The sequence below is a fragment of the Callorhinus ursinus genome, unplaced genomic scaffold, assembly GCF_003265705.2.
Source record: "Callorhinus ursinus isolate GAN/ISIS: 27379988/994484 unplaced genomic scaffold, GSC_fseal_2.0 scaffold56, whole genome shotgun sequence".
Lineage (NCBI taxonomy): Eukaryota > Metazoa > Chordata > Mammalia > Carnivora > Otariidae > Callorhinus > Callorhinus ursinus.
The window spans coordinates 4,223,333-4,244,369 of record NW_027397118.1 but is presented as its reverse complement, the minus strand read 5'-3'; positions in this window follow the sequence as shown (position 1 = coordinate 4,244,369).

The following is a 21,037-nucleotide window of genomic DNA, read 5'->3' as shown; positions in this document are numbered from 1 at the left end:
AGCTCCCTCAAAAAAAAAAAAAGTCCTCTTTGCAACATTTGTGAAAATCAGTATGAACATAATACATTGACTGTGAGTTACTCTATTTCCTATTCAGAATGATGTGAGGTCTTAACTTCAGTTTTTTTTTTCCTAGTAGTTAACTTATTATTCTAGCACCATGCATGGAAAAATCCTTTTTAAATTTTTTTATATGCCTTTGATATGGGTTGCTGCTTTGGGGGTTATATTGCATGCTTATATTTATTAGGAGCTCTTTATAGACTTTCTATTCTATTTTTTTCCCATATCTCCACCTATTCCTCCGCCAGTCCCAGACTGTCTAAATTATTTTGGCCTTAGGATCTACCAAGTTCTTTGAGGATAGTGACTATGTGTTTCTATCAGTGCATCGCCTGGCCTAGGAGAGGTTACATGCAGTAGGTTCTCCAAAATATGTGTTCTTCTTGATATATTTTACTTCCTGGCAAGGTAAGTCCTTCAGGGAAGTCCTGGGGTTCTCAGGCACCTGCCAAGTGCTTATTGGACCCACATATTTAGTAACAATTCTCTAGAATTTTGTCCTTAAAAGAGGTCTTTGGCTATCTGTATCAGTTACCTGTTGCTGTGTAACAAGCCACTCTAAGATGTAGAGGCTTGAGAGGAAGGTTTATTAATTCCCGTGGTTCTGGGGGTTGCTTGGATGGCTCCTTTGCCTGTTTGCCTGGGCTCACTTGTGAAGCTTGATGCAGCTGGAGGATCATGGTGGGGCTGGGCTCCATCAGGAAAGCTATGATGGTTGGCCTCTCGATCTCCATGTAGTCTATTATCTCCAACGAGGCCGGACCTGGCTGTCGCCCATGGTGACCGCAACATTTCAAGGGGGCAAGCCCTGATATCTATACCCTACTATCAGGCTTCTCCTTGCCGCCTGTTTGCTGATGTCTCATTGGACAGAGCAAGTCACATGACTAAGTTCCATGTTCACGGGAGAGGAGGCTACAGAAGGATGTGGGTCCTTGGAGATGTGATTCAACGATACATTCATTCAGGGGGAACATTAACATATCAATGCATAACAATGTTGAAATGTTTCTTTCTCCTTTTCTGATCCAATCTGGCCACATGATTGGCCTCCATGTAAATGGAATTAAGCATCCAAATGAGCTGATATAAATTTTTTAGGTCAATCATACTTACTATATTCTTGGCATGCATGATTTTACGTACATATGTTACTTATACACCATTTCCAAGAGGACTAGAGGCTGCTTGCAATGAAAAGCAGATATACAATTAAGCATTAGAAATACTCAAAAGCCTTGAAGGCTGACTTTGTTGTTTTAATTGAATATTAAATTTAACATCGAGCTTCCTAGGAATCAAGGCAAAAAGGGAGAAACATGATAGGTCACGTGCTCTTCATTCCTTGCTAAGAGGGAGCACACTATTTTTAGGAGTGATCATCTTTCTCTTGTCTGTAAATTCGTGGAGTGTTATAGAGACTGTATAGTCCACGGTGCATGACTGAGAGCAGAGACGCGTTCCCCATATGTCCTGTGACAAAAACCAAAGGCATGGCATGATTGTAGGCATACTGATGCAGTACAGGTATGGGACTTTGAAGACCTCCCGTGATCACTGCCACTTTGGACCACAGGGACACCATGAGAGATAACCAGGGCCACCTGCTGTTCATCAGACCCACCACAGAGCTCTGCTCCTTCCTGTCCCCTCACTCTAGATCACTCCCACACACATTTGCACAGCTTCCCACTCTCTGACTCCTTTCAGGTCCCTACATTTGAGCCCCCTCATTAGAACCGTTCCGTTCCCAGTCATCAAAGTCGGTCTCTCTGCTAATGTCACTCTCTAGGCAGCCCCCCTGCTTTATTTTCCCTCGTGGCTCCTGTCACCACCCAGCAATGACACATGCAGCTGTGTACTGCACTGTTGAAGACAGTGCGACACGTTGCCCCCATTGATTTTTCTCTGGATGGAGACTTAGTATCCATTTTGGTGGAGTCCTGGCTGATGGCTTTTATGAAGGCACTAGATGCGCCAAACTTAAAATAAGGTGAAAGTGTGTCCACATCTCCTTCACCTGTGCTGACCGGGTTTGCTTCAAGCACAGGTGCAAGTAGTGAAGTAGGTAAGGTAGAAGCTGGGTTTCAACAGGACACGGATCCAGTCCCAGCTCTGCCACCCACTAGCCATGTGACTTTAGGTTACTGCGGACCTCCGTTCTCTCAGAGGTGACATGGGGACAGTGATGGTGCCCACTGGCCATGTGGTTTCGAAGAGTCATTGACAATCACATAAAAAACACTCAACCCAAGGACTGGCACACATTGTGAATTTGATCTTTTTGGCCACATATATATGAAAGAGGCAGGAGTTGACAAAAGAGAGATCTAGCTCTTTTTTTTTTTTTTTTTTTTTCCCTGAAGGCAATTTGTTGGACTACTACAGGGATGTTTATTTTCTTAACTAGAGGTCACGAGACATGAAGACCACTAATGAATGAGATTGGTGGCTTGGGGGAGCTGAGGGGTTTCCCCGCTTCTTCCAGGTCTCTTCTCAGACTGAAAAAAAAATGGTCCCCTGTAAATTTTATGACTGCAGTGTCAAAAGTCTTCTATCCAAATTGCAGTAAATATTCTAATGAAGTCTGGAAAGAAAGCCATTTGTAATGGCTCGGGGCAGAGTATTAAGATAGCCTGTTTCTAGTTAGTCAGTCATTAGAGAGATCTAACATGCATGGGGAATGATTTCCTGTTCTAAGTGCTTTAAAACCAAGTTTTAGGAAACCCCGTTTCCTGCCGGCTCATTTGGAGACAACAATGTGCCAACTGGTCAGACTTTTCAGATGGCCAAATGGTTGCCTCCTCAGCTGCAATTTTGTTCAGCGGCACCGGGGTCTACCAGGGAGCGTGGGCTTCGCATCTCAGGAGTCCTGGCGAGGAGCTGAAGGTCCACAGTGCAAGGACATCTGGACCAGGGCATCGCTGGGGGCTGTCCTTGGCCTCTGTTTTAAGAGCTTCGGAATTGAGTGATTCACAGTATGAATCAAAAACAGGAGGAGAATCTCCCAGCCTGGAGCCTGGATGTAACAGTCTAGGATCAGATAGATGGGTCTAAGGGGACAGTGGTGGATAAACTCCCTAGTTTGGGAGGGACAGGGCAGGAGGGACAGGGAGAGGGGATTCTTTGGGCTACCTGATGTGTTGTGCATTCAAATGGGTTTTTCCAAAACAAGGAAGTCCCAGAGACTTCAATTAGGATGTAGATGAAAGTATTTGCTAATCAAATCCATTTGCTTCTTTTCCGTGGGAGATGAGGGTCAGTACTGTATGGAGAAGCAGGAAATTGATGGATCCAGGAAGACCACGTGTTTCCTCACTTCCAGGAGACACCTTCTTTAACAACTGCCCACATCAAAGAGGGAAATCCTTAGTCCCTAATCCATCATTGCTGCTTCACCCAGGAGAGGACCAAAAGCATACTCACCGCTATGTCCCCTGCCGTTCTCTGAGAGGGCACCGCCAGACCGAAGCATTGTACACACACTTTCTTAGCCAATTACCAGAACAATGCAGTGAGAAAGTACTTTCATTAGCCCCTATGGTAGATTGTATTTTGGGGACCAATTCTTTATCCCTCGCTTCTTCCACGCTCTGACCATAGCCTCATTCTGGGCAGAATTTATCCCTTGACTTTGGACTTGGCCGTGTCCTTGCTTGGGCCAATGATACACAGTTGGAAGCATCAGTGCCAGTTCTGAGTCCAGGTCTTTAGAGGCCACGTGTGTTTCCTCCTGCCCTCTGGCATTTCTGCCATCACTGTAGGAAGACCCAGTGAACCTGCTGGTCCCGGAAAGATGATGGCAGACACATACAAGGCGCAGAGACACCCCTATGAACCCACTGAGTGCAATGAGAGGCAAAGCCTCCAGAACCAACCCTCAGACACATCAGAATAAATCACTGCTGTTTTAAGCCCCTGAGTTTTGGGGCAGTTTATTATAGCACAGTAGCCAACTGATACATCTCCATTTTACAAATAAAGAAAATACAACTCAGAGATCTTGGTAGTGATTTTCCCAAAGCAGAGAGCTTATAACTGGTTCAGTGAAGATTTCAACCCAGAGACATTTAACTCTTCTTTTTTTCCTTTTTTTTTTTTTTAAGATTTATTTATTTGAGGGGCTGGTGGGAGAGGCAGAGGGAGAGAATCTCATGCAGACTCCCTGCTGAGTGTGGACCCATGAGATCATGACCTGAGCTGAAATCACAAGTCGGTTGCTCAACTGACTGAGCCACCAAGGAGCCCCTAGAGACATTTAGTTCTTAACCATCATGCTGAGCTGCCTTTCCCAGGGACCATCTTATTGATGGGCTAGCAATTTCTAGGAAGTTTCTCAGGGTTTGATTTTTCTTTGCTTTTAAGGCAAACTTCATTGTCATCTTTTTGGTTGGAACAACGGAAAGGTAGAGTTGATTTGTCAGCCAGGCTCTTCAGCTCATAGATGGGAGTAGGCCAGCAGCGAGGAGACACATCAAGTAGCCATCTCTCTGCTGTCTTTAGACTTAATGGAAGAATTTGTCTCTGCTCCCCTTATCATCCCATTTCTACCCAGTTTTGGCCTGGATCACTCCTTTCCACCTAAGTTGATACCTAGTGATGAATATTTTCATTTCAACAAGGGAAACATGATTTAAAAAAAAATCTTAATAATCCAAAGTAAATGGTAGAATTTGAGATATGCTGCTGGGACGAAAGGTTTGGTCTGCCTAGGACACCTTAAACCAAAATCTATAGGTAGCGACTTGTGAGGCAGGTCCTGGTGGGAAGGTAGCTTGAAGACAGCGTTGCAGATTGGGAGAGTTTTGGCCAAGGGTCAGGAGACCTACACTCGAGGTCCATTTGTGCAGTTAACTCACTGCATGAACTTGAAAGGTTCACTCCCTCTTTCTGAGCTTTAATTTCCCCAAATGTCAGAGGAGAGGTTGTCAGGAGGCGCAATGCTTTTGGCCCCGTTCAGCTTTCTTGTGGGGTGATTCTCTGTCACTAACCGTAAAGCCCCGGAAGATCCAGGCAGTGCCATAAACACTGAGCTTGAGTCAAGTTTCCCCGTCTCAGAACATCAGATCTGAACCTGTTATTTTCCTGATGTGCTCTGAACAACCCAAGATTTCATCTCACTGGGCAGAGCATAGATAATAATTTGGAAGAGAGGAGGTTTATAAGAAGTATAATAACAGTCCCCATTATTTATTTTTTTAAATCTTATTTAAATAAAGATTGTGCATTTAAAGTTGCATTTGATTGAAACAACTGTCCTTTTTTTAATTTTCCCTGACAAAAGCTATGAATTATTAATTTCTGTCATTGTATTCACCGAACAAATGTAATTGCAAGTAAATGTCTGAAGTTAATGAAAAAATTAAGAAAAAAAGATTTCTCTATAAGAATTAATGAAACATTTCCACAAACCTCTTTGAAACCGTGATTATGAAGCCTTGCCACATTTCTTTGGAGTTGCATACCCAGAGCAAAGGGGTTTGAGCTCTACTCTTTCTTTGGCATGAAGGATTGTACCAGCTGTGGAAATTAACACACACAAGGATTCTAACCTTAACCCTCTTGAATATTTCAGTTCCATTTAAATTGTTTTTTTTCATTCATTCTGAGCCACTGATGGGAGGTCATAGCATGTTTTCCTCACGTTGCCATTCTGGCTGTCATACCGTTACAATTTTTGTATTAACATAATGCCATGAAAAGTTGTGCTTTAATTTCTTCAACAACAACAACAACAACAACAACAACAATAATAATAATAATAAGTCAAAGGCACAAAAGGATTGGATCTCTGGATTGGGCTGGTGTTTAGGCTCAAAATAGGAAAGTGAAATAATTTTATGTCCCATCCCTTAAATATCCTGTGAGTAAGTCTTTACCAACACTTACATGGAACCAGAACTAGTCTTCTGCTTCTATCTAGCCCCCAGCTCTCTGAGGACCCCACCCTGACTCCACCTCCCAAGTACCATTAACACTTACAATTTCTGTACAGTAGTAAAATCTGCCAATTTAACACTGGAATACCTGGGTTCTGATTCAAGTACTGTCACTCAGTTTTATGACTTGGGGCACAGACAAGTCCCTGTCTCACTCAGAGCCCCATTTAAAAGTAGGGATAACAACATTTGCCCTGCCTCCCTCATAGGACTAGTGTGAGGGCTGAGTGAAATTTAGTCCCTCGTCAACCGTGAAATATAAATGGAAGAAAATGAGTTTTGTTGTTGCTATTTATTTCAAGTCTTTTGGTCTCTGAGAAAATCCCACCAGTCATGCCACAGTACAGTGCTGTGGCTTCTGCATCAAAATAGAGGTTGGAAATCAGTTGTCTACTTTTCCCAGCATCCTTTGCAGCTAAGTGGAGCTATGTGACCGAATCTGCCTCAGGCTCCATTAAACCTCTCATGTAGTTCTCCTGACTCTCTCTCTCCATCTTTCCCATTTCCCAGGTGAATGCTAAGTATCCAGTGGAGTTCTCCAAGTTTCTCAGATGGGAAAGTCACAAGATGGGAGAATATTGAGCATCTGAGTCACCATGAAGAAGGCCACTCTCTGACCACTCAATAGGACTACAATATAACCAACAAATAAACCTTTACCATGTTAAGCCACTGACATTTGGGCCTATTTGCTGTATCAGCTAGCACGACTTACTCTTACTCACCCACCCGGCTGAGTAGACCCTATGGGGAGGCTTGAATGTCAATCTACAGACAACGCATGTTAACACTGAGTCATTTTTGCTGGGACTGATTCAAAATCATTTTTTTCTTGGTTAATTGGCTACCAACTTGTATGATACGAAGAGCGGTTTATGTTTGGAAAGCTCAGTCCCTGTGGGGTAACTGCTGGAACGGAGTAGAGCCAACAGAAATTTCTTGATAGGGAATCACCAGGGCTCCACATCCTTGCTTACCCCTTGAAGCCAACACAACCATTCTGCCACCACCAGAAGCATGGGAGTGGGGAGGGCCTGTGTGTGGTTTATGATTCTGAGGTTTGCAATGCAGGATCTTTTCTCTTCTCTCTAGTATTGCCAGAGCAGCATCAATACCAAATAGGGACAAAAGAGAACCATATTTTGAGCTCTCACTCTCTCTCCTTCCTGCTTCTCATGTACTCATTGCCCTGATCTGAAGCATTTTTAAACATAAAAAAAAGATCAAGCGAAAAGGCATATTCCTATAATTTACCCAAATGTGCACATTTCAATCTATGGATAACAGAGGCTCCAAATTACCCCCAGACCAACACACTCTCCTTATTTAAGGAGTCCTCTTAGCTCTTTCCCTGAAGTCTCCATAAATCTGCCTGATATATAGATGTCAGGCATTTTCTGGCAGTTGAAACATGAAACATGACATCAGCTGGGGATTAAGTTACAACTCATAAAGACCATGTTTATTTGCTGGTTCTGTTTAAAAATGTTTTCCAACTATCATTTTACTCAAATGGCCTCCATTTTATGGGAAAAAAAGTTAGAACTAATGAGCCCAGATAGACATGCAGGCTGTGGCCATCTTCATTGTAACCAAATATTTAAATTATTTAGAGCCGATTACTGTTCACTGTGTTGACAAAATGGTACCATGGGTTAATATAGAAACTTCCAGTGCAGCGATGGGAGGAGCCATCTAAGAATCAAAGAGATGTTAAAAAATGAGAGGAAGAAGCCAAAACGCAAGTCAGCAGTCTGGCGTGTAGGCTTGCCATGTTCCTCCCCTCAGCAGCCCTCACTTTCTGGAGAATACTCTGGACCATTGGAAAGAGGGCTTTAGGCAAGTACACAGACAGAGCGCTGCCTACCGCACCCATCTGTCCTCTGTCCAGAGCACGATGTTGGGGCCCCGATGGGAGACCCCATTTCCCAACAGCAGAAGCCAGCATGAGAGGAATTTCCTCTTGCTGAAGGATTTCAGGGCACAAGAACAACCATGATAAAAACGAAGTTCTTACCACTAGAAACTCGGGTATTTATACACTGCTACCCCTCTCCTAACTACCTCCTCCAAAACAAACAAACAAACAAACAAACAAACAAACAAACACACATAAAAGAGGAACAAAAAAGAACTTTGTATTCCCAGTGCCCAAAGGTCAGCTTAAAGTAGGTCCTCACTCAAATTTGTTGAGTTAAATTCTGCTCATCCAACAAATCCAGGATACGTGCAATGAGGGAGCCGTCTGAATCGTATTTTTTTAGTAGTGTTGGGAAGCTCCCTTGCCTTTTCCCCTAAAATTGCCTTCTAGAAAGTCTGCCATTACTGATCCTATATATGACTAGCACTTTATTTGGGCAACGTTGGCAAGTCTCCTTGTCATCTTCCCCAGCAAATGCCTTTCATAAATCCCGCCACAATTTTATTTATTTATTTGTTTACTTATGTATGTATGTATGTATGTATGTATTTTATTTATTTAATTTTCCTTACCCTTGTCTCTTTATGAAAGCCTTTGCTTTAGTGAGAATAATCCTGAAAAAGATGTGAAAAGGCATTCTTCATATTCTGAAGTGAATCCGGTGGATTTTCTCCCTGCCTTGTTCTATGGGGCATTGGGCTGGTCTCATTGAGTAGTGGGACAAAATTTCAGAAGGGGAAATGAGAGCCGGCTCCAGGTCTGACTCAGTCACAGAATGCCTCATTCTGGCTAAGCCGTGAACTAACGCATTTTCTAAGGGGGATGTTTCCTACCTTCCATTGAACACCACCTCTAAACCTGGCAGGGATTTCACATATTATCAGTAAGGGTTTGTCTCAATGATTTGGGGTTCTGGCTCTGGGGTCAGCAAACCAGTTTGGGGGCCACATCTGAAACCTCTGCCTGGTAAGACTCAAAAGCTAAGAATGGTTTTTACATTTTTAAATGGTTGAAAAAAGGGGCATCTGGGTGGCTCAGTCGGTTAAGCATCCTCCTCGGGCTCAGGTCATGATCTCTGGGTCTTGGAATCAAACACCAGGTCAGGCTCCCTGCTCAGCGGGGAGTCTGCTTCTCCTTCTCCCTCTGCTCCTCTCCCCCCTCCCCGCTTGTGCTCTCTGCTGTCTGCTCTCTCTCGTGCTCTCTCTCGAATAAATAAATAAAATCTTAAAAAAAAAAGGTTGAAAAAAAATCAAAAGAAAAACAATCGTTTTGATATGTGAAAATCAGATAAAAATCAAAATCAGTGTCCACAAATAAAGGTTTGCTGGAAACCAGCCATGCTCATTCATTTACATATTGTCTATAGGTAGTTTCGCAATTCAAGGGCAGAGTTGAGTGGTTGCAATAGAGACTGTATGGTCTATAAAGTCAAAAATATTTACTATCTGGCCCTTTACGAAAAAAATTTGCCAACCCTTGTTCTAAACTGGGCATTTTATGGCTTGAGAGACACCGTGTCTGTGGACTTCTTGCATTTCTAACTTTTATTTATTGGTGTCATCTTCTTAAGCAAATCACATTCTCCAGGCTGCATGGGCGACTGCATTAAAATACACATCACAGAAAATTTACAATCTTCCACCATTTTTGAGTGTACAATTCAGTGGTAATAATTTACAAAGTCGCAAACCATCACAGCTATCCATTTCCAGAACATTTTTATCACCCCAAACAGAAACTCTGTACCCATTACACAGTAACTCCCCATTGCACCCTGCTCTCAGACCCTTGTAACCCCGATTCTGTTTTTGTCTCTATGAATTTACCTATTCTAAATAGGTCGTATAAATCAAATCATACAATGTGTGGTCTTTTGCGTTTGGCCTTTTTCACTTAGCATCATGCTCAAAAGGTTCATCCATGTTCTATCAGAATTGCATTCTTCTTCAGCTAGTATCTCATTGTGTGGGAGACGGTGCTTCAGGTTCATTCAATGGATGGTTTCAATGGGACCTACAGACAAAACCCACCACGCTCAGAGGGAGGTGAAGGGTGGGTAAGAAGCCTCCATTTTGGACATGGGTATCTCTATTCCCATTGGGATAAGATCAGGTGGTCCAAAGAATAGTACAAGCACTCACTTCTCTGTGTATGTTTTAATGCCCTGGGAGTCGGCAGTTTATGGGAGCTCTTTAGGTAATTTCCCTATGAAGAGAGAAAGTCTGGGAGCCTCAGAGATATGTCCTTTGTTCATAGAGAAGTATCTATGAAATATCTCAAGTAGAGATCACTTTCCACCAATTTCTGCTATAAAAGCCCCCTGAGTATGTGCGAGAGAACACATCATCATGTGTTGGCAGCAACTGGATATGTGTACCGGGTGTATGCTCTCAAATTGTCTTACATTGAATTAAAATGAGCTAAATAAGAAAAAAGTGCTAACCAAAGCACCGTTCTTTAACCAGTGTCTGCTGTGTTACTGTGCTGGGCACTGAGACTATAAAAATGGGCGACATAGATCCCATAGCATCCAGAAACATCAGGTCTGGTGCCATGGTTCGCAGACTGTGTGGCGGGGCACCCAGGCACCACAGTGAATTCACAGGGGTGTTGTCCAATATTTTAAATTCGGGAGGAAAACACAGTCCCATTTGTAGGACACTACGTGAACTAGTAGCTGGAAGGAGTTCCTGGTTTCAACATTAGATCGCACGACATTTCTTTGGATGACTTCCTATCTTTGTGAATTGGGGCCTTCGGCGGTTGCTGTGTTGATAAGTAAGATCGATGTGGAACAGAAGAGGGAGGTGTGGGGTCCGATCTGATCCAGGACTAACAGACACAGACATCCCATTACTAAGTAGTTGTGGGTATTTGAGAAGAAAGGGAACATATTTTTTCTTTCAGTTTCTGGGTATTTTTCCCATGCCTATGAAGTTGTTAGGACATAAATACGTAGGAAGTTGGAACAGACGATTGTGTAAATGGAACTGTTAGACGTTTCTTTTGAACAGGAGCACCCTGAAAACATGAGTGAGACACGGAGGGTAGGAGGAATTGAGAAAGTTGGTGAACCTCTGATCCCGCGAATCAAGGATGTTACTTATTGTGTATATAAACACTTTCTAAATTAAACACAAACAACAGACAAAGGCTAGGTGGTATGTAAACAATTCAGCAACAAGCAATGTTGCTGCTGTTATAATTCAAGGGTAATCAATGTGATGCCACCGGCATTAATAACACACAGTCAATATGTGCAAACTTTTAATATAAGCCTCATTATGAGTGTCTCTTTGCATGAAACTAAAAATATTGAAAATGTTGACATTGGGGAGGTGCCCTTGGATCAAAACCCCTGAAGAAGTCAATAATCTATTATGATTTTCATTTTGCAGAAGCAATGCTATTATTTCAAAAGGTCTCAAAAATCAATTTGGCGTTCAGTATATCTGTGTAATAATGACATCCTAATTAAAAATCCCAATCTGAGTGGTACAAAGGATGATGCTTAATCTCTAATCAATGAACACCAAGTCTAGAAGTTATAGATGCAATAACCCTTTTTAATGAACTTTACTACTTTTCTGAGACTTGGTCTGCTTTTGTCCCTGCAATCTGGGGAACCTTTTCTGTCGGGAAACATAGCTGAGGAAGCTGGGACAATCTGGTGCAACAAGCACATCAATTGAAGCAAGGAACATCAAAGAAAAATATCTTCAGAATTGTGTGGGTTTCTTTTTAATTGGAATTTATAATTACTCCTAATTATAGGACATATTTTAAATGTTACTTTGAGAGGCTGAGGGAGGGGGGTGGGGACTTGTCCACTCCAGCCACATAAGCTATAATTCTGACATTTTAATTAGATATTATTTTGAAATATGTAAAAGGGATTTATATGCTCAGCAAAATAGAGCATTGATTGTACAATTTGCCCAAGAAGACAAAATGAGACACAACTCAGAAAAAACAATCAACTCTTCAAAGGAACTGTAGAAATTCTTAAGAGGTGTGGCGGGGACAAAGCATGTCACCCTTGTGAACACATTAAGGTTTTCTACTATTTTCCCCAGGCAGAGTCTCTTCTCTGTAACAGGCCAGTGTCAGTGACAGCATCAGACCAGGCAGAGGGAGGTGGGTTCCATTGATTTATGGGCCCCACACACCCATCTTGCAGATAAAAAGGGAGGTCAGAGAAGGGTCAAGAATCTTCTCTTTGGAAGGAATTTCTGGTGCCATATTACCTGGCTGCAGGAGGGTGATTAAAACAATCCCTTCAGTTGCCTTCTCATGAGATGCCTTGCTCTTTGATGCTTCAATAAATTAACAATTTAGGACAGAAATTATAGAACAGATGGGACAAAGCCATCTTCCAAACTTTGCCGTCATAGATTAGCTGGGGGTTGCATGAGATGAAATTTACTGCTGAAATCCAGCAGTTGGGAACATTTACTTACGGAACTCTTCTGGCAGCGACGAGATGAGAACAGAACCCTATCAATCTCCCCAGCTTTAAGCATTACAGTAATCTTTCAGAATCTGAGGTCCTGCCCAAGACTAACAATAGGGGGGAACAATGAGCCTCATAAAATAAAACTCAGGGAGATTTGAAAGAGAAGGCTGGGTAGTGAAAGGGGAGCTTTGCCATCTGTGAGGCCCTGGACCCCAGACCCTCCCCCAGCTGCCCTGGGCCCTGTGTGGGTGGAGATGTCTCCTTGGAGAGGGGATATTCCCACCAAGTTTGGAGGAAATGCCTTGGTTGTCAGGCTCCACTGTCCATTGAAGGACTTCCTGTCAAGGCCAGGATCTGAACTACAGGATGTGGGAGCACTTGGAGGGAGACGCTCTGTCCAGAGCCTCTCATTCCAGGCCTGGCAGGCACCGTGTGGGGCAGCCTTGGCTGCACCAGTGAGGGGAAGATATCCCCACCCTACCTTAGGTTTAGGGCCCCATTTTGCCCCGGTGGTTGTCTGCTAGGCAGTCCACTTCCAAGGGGACTGGTGTCAATGGCATCCACCAGCCTCAAGGGGGTGCCTCTGAGTTATGTCATTGCATTGGGAGCGGCCAGGGCTAGGGCATTCCTGGGGTGTTCATGGTGGGGTGACGCCGGAGAAGAGGTGAATAAGAGGGACATGTGATGGAGGTACTTAAATGGGCTCTTAAAGGGGATGTGGCCACGTTATCTTGGATCCACATTGGTAAAGCCGGTAAATCACACAGGCATAAAATCGTAATCCTGAAACTCTGAGTAGTTGGGGCACTGGTAGAGTTGGGGGCGATCTCATTTTCTATACGTGGTTTAACACTCACAGTCCTTCGAGAGCGTGTGTTGTCTGAGTTAGAGGAAGGCGACATAGGGAGTACCTACTCTCTCGGACTGTCAGAGGCTGACCCTTTCAATGACAGCAACCCGAAGTCTGTTTCCCACTTCCTGCTTTTTCAGCCGCTCACCACCCAGCCTCCCCCACCCCACTGCAGGAAATTCACTACTAACCACCCTGAGCTTGCTGCCCTGTACGGTTACCCCACGCCCTCCCGCATGGGGGGCAGTCCCTCATCACACACAACCTCCTGAGCTTGCCTTACGAAGCATGGAGAACATTCCCCGGGCAAGGAGAAAAAGCACAAACGATTGCTGTCTCATCCATTCTAGGGGTCTTTATGGCCTCCTCCCTGTCTCACCCATGGGCAATTCTCTCCACGGAGGAGAGAGGCTTTGGAAAAACCCTCCCAGGGAGACCCCGGGGCCGGGGCACACCCCTCTCGCGGCGGACTCATAAAAACTCCCTCTGTGTCCAGGATGCAACTCTATTTCCTCCACACACCTCAACCTAATTTCCTGTGGATTTCAGATCATCTTTTATTTCCAATTTTGCTGCTGTTCACATTATCGATTTGGAGGATACAAATGTTGAATGACAAGAGAGAGAGAAGAAGGGGGGAGGGAGAAGAATTCCATTTTGCCTGAAGGATAAGATACTCGAAGTGCCACCCTGCACCGCATCTCCGAAGCGTTCATCAACGTGGCAGAGGCTGGCTCAATTATCTTTGTGTCAGATGATTATCTGAGAGCTTAATTTAATCTCCATTATCCTCCCCCGTCATATTTCAATTAAATCTGCTATCAGAGTGTTAACACATCTTTGAACCTGCTATTTCTTCAGTTAATTTTCCACTAAGAGGTGCTGGAGAGTAACAGATGTCATAATTATGCAATTATTAAGTGTATTTGACACTCGTTCTCTCAGGATTTTGTGGTTGGGGTAGGAGCGTTGGAAAATTAATCTGATGACAATATGCTTCCGTTGTGATCCGTAACACCACTGCAGGCTGGGGGACTGTCTTCCCGCCTGTTTCAGAAGCTCCCGCCAAGAAAGCAAGAAAGATGGAAGATGAACTGTGCGTCAGATTTGTTTCACTTTTGTACATCTGGTAAATCCGATGAATTCATTAGGTGAGCAGAAGTTCAGAGGCAGGCTTTTTTTTTTTTTTTTTTTTGGTTTATTTCAACCTTTTTGAGACCTCACAAAGTATAGCAAGGGCATGTTGGGGTATATAGCATGAGGTAGACAAATGAAGTGTTAAGATTTTTTATTTAAAATTTTGGGGTTTTAGGTGGGGATTGGATGGGATGTCAACTAAGAGTGTGACTTTGGTTACATCATCTCCTTTTTGCGCTTGACTCAGAAATGAAATGAATAAGCTTGACTCTATAGTTTACTCCCTTTCCCAGCTCTACCATCCTGTGAAAATGGATAAAAACTTTCTCTTCTCTCACAGATAGATGATAGATGGTAGATAGATAGATAGATAATCTCTCTAGATGTAGATCGCTCTTTCTCTCTAGATAGATTGCTTTCTCTCTCTCTATATATATACATAGATGATATGGGTATAGATAGATATATCTATCTAGGGATACATCTATGGAGATATGGAGGTATATATGATATATAGATAGAGAAATCTTTCTATATATATGATATGAAAATATGTTTATGAAGCATATATAGATGTACAGATGTTTTAAATATATTTTTAAAGATTTAAATTATATGTACATTTATGCTTTATATATGTTTTATAAATATATAAAAATACATATAAGTATATATACATTATTCCATATCATCTCCACCTATAGCTGTTTAAATCTTCAGATCTGTTAAATTTGAGGTCTGAAAAGATGTCTCTGTAGGCCTTTGGGTCTGTAATACCTAGTCACTAAAACCAAAAACTCCATAGGACTTTAAATCCTGCTTCTGAACGTGTACTGTCTGCGAGACCGTAGGCAAATTGCTTTCCCTGAGTTTCAACTTCCTCCTCTATGAAATGAATATGGAATGATCAAACTTAGTTCGTAAGATTGTTGAGATGATTAAATAAAATACTGTTCCTGTCACAGTCTATTTCTACCCACATATCTAGTTCCTGTCTCAGGAAGGAGCTGCAAATACATAAGAGAAGCCGAAGTTAGGAATAGATAGGCAATTGGATGAGTATGGGTATTTGGGGAAATTTCTTTTTGATGTCACATAAGGTTTTTTGTAGTGTGGAAGAACACTGCTGTGTCCATGATGATCTCAAGGGACCATCTAGGCAGAGCCCCTGCCTTTTAAAGAGAAGGAAACTCTAGCCCAGAGTCTTGGGTCTACCCAAGCACATCACTGGCTGGTGACACAGTGGGGCCAAGAACCCAGTTCTCCCTGCTCCCGGTCTGGGGTCTTTCCTCTCTGCACTGGCCTCTCAGTCCAGTGGATCAATTTTACATGAGCTCCAAGTCACCAGTTTGCCACAGTCATTCTCAGATCTGCTCGTCATCCAACCCAAACTCTTCTGCCTTGTTACTCTTTCATGCTACCCACGTGGAGAAAAGGTCAATGATGGGTCTCCTCAATCCAACAGACATACTTATGGGTGTTGCCCAGAACGCTTTACTCAATGAAAATACTATCTGGAAGCCAGATAGATAAAAACAGATGGAAGTAAAAGGCTCTGGTTAAATCAGGATTATGATTACTATTAGTAGTCTGGTGTGCTCACTCGTACCCTTCCATCCATGATGGGTTCTGAGGAAACCCTGGGGTTCTGTAGATGACATTTAAAAGATGAACATTCCATGTCATAATTTTTGCCTGAAGAGAATTTTATTGAATGGATGTAGAAAACTTATTTGACCAATCTCCTTTTGTTGGGCATCTAGGTTGTTTCTGATTTTTCTTTAGAAAGATTTCTAAGAAACTAGATATTCGGTTATGAAATGCTTCCTTTCATGTGTATTGGCTCCTAATAGGTTTCCTGTCTGGAAGGTGTCAACTTCTTTCCCTCAGGAAGGATATCGAGATTAGCCAGGGCTCGGTATGGATGCCTACACTTATTAGAGCCATGGAATTAAGTAAAATATAGTACCATTCTCTGGCATTTAGGTCTTTGGAGACAGTAGCTCAAGTGAAAGAGGAGAGAGGCTTCAGGTTTTGTTGGATCAAGGGCTTAAGTGACTTCATTGTTTATCACTGGGGGGCTCATTCTCAACGCTCTGTCCCCTCTGTATGCTGGCCTCATGCTCACATATGCAGATGGGTTTCTTTCACGCAGCCAGAGAAGGGAACCACCAGTACCCACGGGACTCTTGCAAAAGAGAATTTTGTTCTGTTTTTTTCTTTTAACCTAATACCTTTCTAACAATGTACGCTGATAGCCCCTGTCTTTTGGATACTCTGTTTCTCCAGATCCATTCTCTATTTTTTCCCCACCCTCTTAGTAACGACTTTAACCAGGTTTCCTTAGCCTCTTGCCTCCAATGGGTTTGACGAATGGGAAATTGCATTAGTTTTCCTAGAGGCTGCCTTGCTTCAGTACCACAAAGCGAGTGGCCTAAAGTGTGTCTCAGTTCTGGAGCCTGGAAGCCCAAAATCAGAATTCAAGGTTCCCTCTGAAACCTGTAGGGAAGAACCCTTTCTTGCCTCGTCCCCCTTCCGGTGTTTGCCAGCAACCCTTGAAGATAGATCACTCCATCTCTGCCCTGTCATCACATGGTTGTCTTCTCTTCCTGACTGCCTCCTTCCCTTTCTGTTTGTATAAGGACACCAGTCATAACGGACTAAGGGCCCACCCGACTCCATCCAGTATGACTTTATCTCAACTAATTACATCTGCCGTGATCCTGTTTTTCCAAGTAAGATCATCTTCTGAGATACTGGGGGTGAGGACTTCCACATATCTTCTGGGGGAGAGGGGGACACACAACTCAACCCATCACAGAGCAGAGAGAGGAGGACAGAGGCAGAGGCTATGTATTTATTTCCCCAGGGTTGCTGAAGCCCACAGCCTTTGTAAAATATGCTCACTCCTGTCGGAGGGCTCTTCGGGGATGCAGGGGACTTCCTCTCTGCGCTCCTTCAGGGCTATGGTGGGGGGGGGGCACAGCTTCCTGAGTTGCTAGCCCTCTGCTTTACCTTATTGATTTCCTGTCCTTCAACTTGCTGTCCTACTTGAGCACGCCATCTCCCACACGCCAGAGGGTAGAGCTAAATGCACGTGATGTGTCATCGTTACAGCTTCTGGGAGCATTATGTGGATGGAAACCACTTGAGGGTGTTGTTAACATGTGGACTCTGTGGAATCTGAGGTAATAGGTTGGGGGTGGGGGAAGCCTGAGACTGTGCATTTTCTAACAAGCTCCCAGGCGGCGAGGTGAACGCTGACAGACTGTGGAGGAAGTGGCTCCAGGCTAATGAGTTCACAGCAGGGAAGAGAGAGAGATCAACTGGGCCATGGGCTGGAGGAGCACAGGGGCAGTGGTGAAGTGACATCTTTTAGGATGTCCCGTGTCAAAGGCCCTGTCAGATCCGGACTTTAGAACAGTAAATATTCTGTGAGGAACCATTTTGGGTGGGGAAGTAGGAACTTAAAAAAAAAAAAAAAATCACCCTTCTTTGGTTCCTCCAATGTCTTTCCACTATAGTCTTAACTCTATGTAATCACCTTTTAAAAAAGGTACGCATCACCTTAAAAGAAGAGTGCTGAGGTTTCTACAGCTACCCTGCCCATCTGAGGGGCCTGCTTTCCTCAAGGCCTCAGACACAGGGGCCCAGGGTCAGTAGCCAGCTGGGAAGCTTCATCTTCAGGGGCCCCAGCTGCTCCTTCTGTATCTCCTCCCTGAGAAAGGATATGATGGTTGCCATCTACCGGCAACGCCAATGGGCCCCTCCCCTCAGAAGGGGCCCTCTTGGCCGCATCTCTTCTCCCTGTGGTCTAGGACAGAGCTATCACCAGCTGGGCTGTGGCTCTCACCCACATGAGGAAGCCTTTAGAAAACTTTCCAGCAGGGCGCCTGGGTGGCTCCGTTGGTTAAGCGTCTGCCTTTGGTTCAGGTCATGATTCTAGGGTCCTGGGATCGAGCCCCACATGGGGCTCCCTGCTTAGTGGGGACTCTGCATCTCCCTCTCCCTCTGCTGCTCCCCCTGCTTGTGCTCTCTCTCTCTTTCTCAAATAAATAAATAAAATCTTAAAAACAGGAAAAGAAAACTTTCCAGCAATTTGACTTTACCGCAACGTCCAAGTTCGGTGATGCAGATATATACATCTCTATATCTATATATAGACATATATAGATATAGAGATGTATGTATCTGTCGGCAATAGGTTGGAAACACAAGACAAGAGTCTGGCCCTTCACAGAGCCTTTGAAAAGCACCTTCTAGAAGACCTGATCCCAAGGAAGGGAATCCCAGGCAGTCTCTGGGTCAGAGGCACTTGTAAGGGCCAGGGAGCTTGCTTTCCTCGGCATCGGCTGTTGGTCTGTGTGGGTTACAATCCCTCAGGCCTTCCTGTGAGGTCACATTGCGTCAAGGAGGGAAAGCTGTGTGAACATCATCTTCACGTCAGCCTTCGAATTTCGCTTAACCAACTGAGCCACCCAGGCGCCCCTTTTCTTCGCAGCAACTTATGGAGGTGCAGGATTCAGACACAGTGAGCACTGAAAGCTAAAATATGGACCAAAGAAGAGGTGTTTCTATGCAGCGCCCACCAAAGAGGATTGCAGGTCAGTTCTCCTCGTACACAGGGAACTTGGAAAGCCCACCTCAAACACCCCCGTTTTCCATCCCTTTAACTTGTTTCTCATAAAGCAATCTAGGCAAAGGCCGCCCCGTGGAAGGGTTTCATATACAAGAAATTACTATTTTTATGCATTCCCCCTTAGGGTACACTCCAGCACAATCCATACTTTTGTGGGCATTTTTTTTTTTCCTATAATGTTTGTAGCCAGAATATGGAACCAGCTTCGAGAAAATTAAACAGAACAAGAGAAGCCATGTGCCCCACAATTAAAGGAAACACTCTAAGTAGCAATAGGAACCCGAAAGGACAGTGCACGGTGCCAAGGGAAAAATGTGCAGCCGGAAAATCTGCCAAGTGTCCCTGATTTGTAAAGATTTTTTTCCATATTTAGGTAAATTAATGTAATTATTTAATGCCTCCTGCAATGGTAATAGGATTGTGCTTGGGCCTTTTCAACATATGGTGCTGGCACCAAAATCCTCTTTGAGGGAGGAAAAAAGGTGGGGGGCGGTGAGTATCAAGGCTCAGATCTCATTTGCCAGTTTTAATGTTGGAGGTCTGCCTGGCCCTCAGCCAGCTTGGGGAGGGCAGGGGTGTGGTGAAAGAGCTGGGGCAATTGGTTCAGGGCCTGTCGCCAGTTGATGGGGACAGCAGGCGCATGTGCATGTTCATTTGTGGAGCCTGGCCTTGAGGTTTGGGAGCCATGGGCAGGTAGTCTCTCCTCCAAGACCTCCAGAAGTGACTGAGAAAGGAGGGCACTGAGTTCCTTCACTTTCTCTTCCGTTATATTATTTTCAAAGATGTCACCATTTCTAACATTTCTGCCACCAGATCTAGGTGCAGGGTGCCCTTGTACAGACTGTCCCATGGCCCAGAGTCTTCCCCGCATGGGGGACCCGACTATTTAAAATGCTCCATAGCAGATGGCAAATCCATTTAGATCCAAAATTTGGATAATCTCTTCAGAATACAGCAGCTATCATGTGAGGCCAAAGGCCTCCTCCATTGCCTGAAAATCAATCACTGTAACAACAGCATTTAATTTTTTTAAAAAATTGAGTGTTTAGTTTATGGGCTAAAGAGTACAAGATATATTGCCTCTTCGGCACAAGGCTTATCACCTCAGAGGAGAGATGGGAGAACACACATAAAATAATGAGAAGCACTGGAGACAGGATGAATGGTGGGGTGTGGGCTCCTCTTTCCAGGCCATAGAAAGTTGAGGGGAGGGGCGCCTGGGTGGCTCAGTTGGTTAAGCGTCTGGCTCGTGGTTTCGGCTCAGGTCATGATCTCAGGGTCCTGGGATCGAGCCCCACGTTGGGCTCCATGCTCTGTGGGGAGTCTGCTTGAGATTCTCTCTCTCCCTCTTCCTCTGCCCTTCCCCCCATTTGCTCCTTTTTCCCCCCGCTCTCTCTCTCAAATAAATAAATCTTAAAATATATATATATATATATATATATATATATATATATATATATATAAAGACAGTTAAGGGGGAAAGAAGTGGTTATGTGCCAAACTTGAATTTGGCAAGACTTGTTTAAACAGATAGTAGAGGAAGATGCAGTGCTGGGGACACTGGAATAAAAATGGCAAGCTTGAGAGTTTATGAAGAGTAGAGTGGAGAACACCTTGCGGGGAGGGGAACGCAAGGTTAGATGAGCAGTCTTAGAGAACTGTAAAAGCAAGTTTTTCAAGGACTTTTTAATATTCTTTTTAACACTGTTATGTGCTCCAGGATCTCAAAAATCTTATTCCCCTCTGATAATTTTCACCTCATGATGCTACTGTGCTCTTTGCAGGAGAATTCCTACTTCCCTGTGGGGATGAGTCAAGGAATTGACATTTATTTGGGTCTACTAGCAGGGGTTGAAGGATTGGGCCACCAATGGTCATCCTTGGCCCCCACTGAAGGCCTCTGGAAGAGCCTCTCATGTTTTACTTCTTGCTTTGATGGAAACACTCTTGGATGGAAGCTGGCTTCTGAATCTGAATGTCCCAATGTCTGTAGCAGTGACCAAGAAGGCTGGCTCTATGTGGGATTGTTCCA